Genomic DNA, 3,821 nt, shown 5'->3' with positions numbered 1-3,821 from the left:
GCTGCAGCTGTACATAGTCTATAGGTAAATAGCTCACCCTTTTTCACCTACCTCATTCCCATACTGTTTTATACTGTTTTTATTTATTTACTTTTCTGCTCTTTTGCACACCAATATCTCTACCTGTACATGCCCATCTGATCATTTATCACTCCAGTGTTAATCTGCAAAATTGTATTATTCGCCTACCTCTCATGCCTTTTGCACACATTGTATATAGACTGCCCATTTTTTTCTACTGTATTTATTGACTTGCTAATTGTTTACACTCCATGTGCTGAACTCTGTGTTGTCTGTTCACACTGCTATGCTTTATCTTGGCCAGGTCGCAGTTGCAAATGAGAACTTGTTCTCAACTAGCCTACCTGGTTAAATAAAGGTGAAATAAAATAAAAAAACATATGAAGTTTTGAAAAGATCTGACCTTTTAACCCTACGAAACAGCACCTATGACACCATTTAAGGCACTTCCGGTTTACACAAGAAGCTGACAGTGAACACATCCTCCTTGGGGTAGGCAATTATAGAATTTTGAGTTTTAAGTCTTTACGTTAAGAACTGAGCCGTAGGCACTACCCTCTGTAAATGGATTCTGTTGCAACAGAATCAGTGTAATGAATACTCATTCAAGGCCTTCATTTAGTGAAGTGGATTTGTCATTTCTTTTGAGTTACTAAAATCAAACTTTTTCAAATTAAATACTGTAGTCCAAGCACACTACTACTGTACCAAGTACAGTCATCAAATACATTAATCTTCTCAACGTTTGAGTTAACCAGCTGGACTTGAATACATTTAGGTCATCCAGCTTTAGCAGACTGTTCTCGAAAGCTGGTAAATAAGGTAGGTAAGGAAACCACATTACAGTGATTACAACTACAGCTCTGAGTGTTGACCAGAAGACACAACTACACCTGTGAGTGTTGACCAGAGACACAACTACACCTGTGAGTGTTGACCAGAAGACACAACTACACCTGTGAGTGTTGACCAGAGACACAACTACACCTGTGAGTGTTGACAAGATAATAACTACAGCTGTGAGTGTTGACAAGATAATAACTACAGCTAATAACGTGAGTGTTGACAAGATAATAACTACAGCTGTGAGTGTTGACAAGATAACTACAGCTGTGAGTGTTGACAAGATAATAACTACAGCTGTGAGTGTTGACAAGATAATAACTACAGCTGTGAGTGTTGACAAGATAATAACTACAGCTGTGAGTGTTGACAAGATAATAACTACAGCTGTGAGTGTTGACCAGATAATAACTACAGCTGTGAGTGTTGACCAGATAATAACTACAGCTGTGAGTGTTGACAAGATAATAACTACAGCTGTGAGTGTTGACAAGATAATAACTACAGCTGTGAGTGCTGACAAGATAATAACTACAGCTGTGAGTGTTGACCAGATAATAACTACAGCTGTGAGTGTTGACAAGATAATAACTACAGCTGTGAGTGTTGACAGATAATAACTACAGCTGTGAGTGCTGACAAGATAATAACTACAGCTGTGAGTGTTGACAAGATAATAACTACAGCTGTGAGTGTTGACAGATAATAACTACAGCTGTGAGTGTTGACAAGATAATAACTACAGCTGTGAGTGTTGACCAGATAATAACTACAGCTGTGAGTGTTGACCAGATAACACAACTACACCTGTGAGTGTTGACCAGATAACACAACTACACCTGTGAGTGTTGACCAGATAACACAACTACACCTGTGAGTGTTGACCAGATAACACAACTACACCTGTGAGTGTTGACCAGATAACATGGCAGGTGTGATTTCCACCAGACCAAAGACAATGAAGTTCAAACTATGGCATTTATTTGAAACAGAGGCTTATTTTTGCTTACATTTGTACAATAAATGAATGACAAATGAATGACCATCCTGTAATGTGCCGTATAAATAAATACAGTACTTTGTTTATGCTTTATCACATTCCTCGCTGTGCCAGACCGTTCCATAGCGGTCCAGAAAACATCGACAGGTTGGAAAACATATTTTCAAAACCACTAAACCCAGAGAGCAAAATTGTTTGAAAAAACATAATCGCAAATATGTATTTTCAAAGTCTTGTGCTCATAGGGATCTTCTCAAAGAAGCACAAGCTAACGGAAAAACGAAACAAAAACGAGCAAATAAGCCAAGGCAAAGAAAACAAACAGTCTAGATAAAACCTCAGAACAACAAAACTAATGAAACCAGATTAACCTAAACATCCCAAATGGTAAACTATTCCCTATATAGTGCACTTCTTTTAACCAGGTTCCATTGGGCACAGCATAGGGAATAGTGTGACATTTGGGATGTAGCCCTTGTCCTCCAATGAGGACCAGAATGAGATTTAAAGGGAAAACAAAATACATACGTTGACCCTCACTATGAACACTGATGAAACCACAAGTTGAAACAGTATGACTGCCTGTACAGAAAAGTATGTTATCATTATGAACAGTGGAAGATATTCAATTGCTTGACTCAAATCACTCTTCTTCTCAATATACAAATGTATAACAAAGGCATAAAATTACATACAAGTGCCAAACAAACATCCCTTCAGGGTATAATACTGTAGGGATCTATCAGGGTAGAACCCTCCTGTAAAATACCCTGATAGACTCCTCCTGTATTATATCAGGGTATACTACAGGAGGGTTCTATCAGGGTATACCACAGGAGGGTTATATCGGGGTATACCACAGGAGGGTTATATCAGGGTATACTACAGGAGGGTTCTATCAGGGTATACTACAGGAGGGTTATATCAGGGTATTATACAAATGGCAACCAGCTCCTTTGATAGTGCACTACTTTTGACCAGGGGATAGGGAGCCTTTTGACCAGGGGATAGGGAGCCCTTTGACCAGGGGATAGGGTCCCTTTTGACCAGGGGATAGGGAGCCTTTTGACCAGGGGATAGGGAGCCTTTTGACCAGGGGATAGGGAGCCTTTTGACCAGGGGATAGGGTCCCTTTTGACCAGGGGACAGGGAGCCTTTTGACCAGGGGACAGGGAGCCTTTTGACCAGGGGACAGGGAGCCTTTTGACCAGGGGATAGGGTCCCTTTTGACCAGGGGATAGGGAGCCTTTTGACCAGGGGATAGGGAGCCTTTTGACCAGGGATAGGGAGCCTTTTGACCAGGGGATAGAGGAGCCTTTTGACCAGGGATAGGGAACCTTTTGACCAGGGGATAGGAGCCTTTTGACCAGGGGATAGGAGCCTTTTGACCAGGGGATAGGGAGCCTTTTGACCAGGGGATAGGGAGCCTTTTGACCAGGTGATAGGGAGCCTTTTGACCAGGGATAGGGAGCCTTTTGACCAGGGGATAGGGAGCCTTTTGACCAGGGGATATGGAGCCTTTTGACCAGGGGATAGGGAGCCTTTTGACCAGGGGATAGGGAGCCTTTTGACCAGGGGATAGGGAGCCTTGACCAGGGGATAGGGAGCCTTTTGACCAGGGGATAGGGAGCCTTTTGACCAGGGGATAGGGAGCCTTTGACCAGGGGATAGGGAGCCTTTTGACCAGGGGATAGGAGCCTTTTGACCAGGGGATAGGGAGCCTTTTGACCAGGGATAGGGAGCCTTTTGACCAGGGATAGGGAACCTTTGACCAGGGGATAGGGAGCCTTTTGACCAGGGATAGGGAGCCTTTGACCAGGGGATAGGGAGCCTTTTGACCAGGGGATAGGAGCCTTTTGACCAGGGGATAGGGAGCCTTTTGACCAGGGGATAGGAGCCTTTTTCAAATGCAACCTAAGGGAATAAACACTGGAGTCTGAAATAATGATTGTATACA

At 42.7% G+C, this 3,821-nt stretch overlaps 1 long non-coding RNA gene across 3 annotated transcripts; it reads left to right on the top strand.

Annotated features, from left to right (window-relative positions):
• Positions 1-2,882: 2,882 nt before the first annotated feature.
• Positions 2,883-3,516, top strand: LOC127919151 (uncharacterized). 3 transcript variants are annotated; one of them, XR_008102080.1, is made up of 3 exons: positions 2,883-2,991; positions 3,242-3,302; positions 3,461-3,516. It is a non-coding gene; the product is annotated as an uncharacterized LOC127919151 (long non-coding RNA). The 3 variants fall into 3 exon arrangements; XR_008102082.1 differs by lacking the exon at positions 3,461-3,516 and adding an exon at positions 3,394-3,448; XR_008102081.1 differs by lacking the exon at positions 3,461-3,516 and adding an exon at positions 3,348-3,448.
• The last annotated feature ends 305 nt before the right edge of the window (positions 3,517-3,821 follow it).

Source organism: Oncorhynchus keta, unplaced genomic scaffold, assembly GCF_023373465.1.
Source record: "Oncorhynchus keta strain PuntledgeMale-10-30-2019 unplaced genomic scaffold, Oket_V2 Un_contig_15914_pilon_pilon, whole genome shotgun sequence".
NCBI lineage: Eukaryota > Metazoa > Chordata > Actinopteri > Salmoniformes > Salmonidae > Oncorhynchus > Oncorhynchus keta.
Note: the sequence above shows the minus strand (reverse complement) of the source record. Positions and strands in the feature narration are given on the sequence as shown.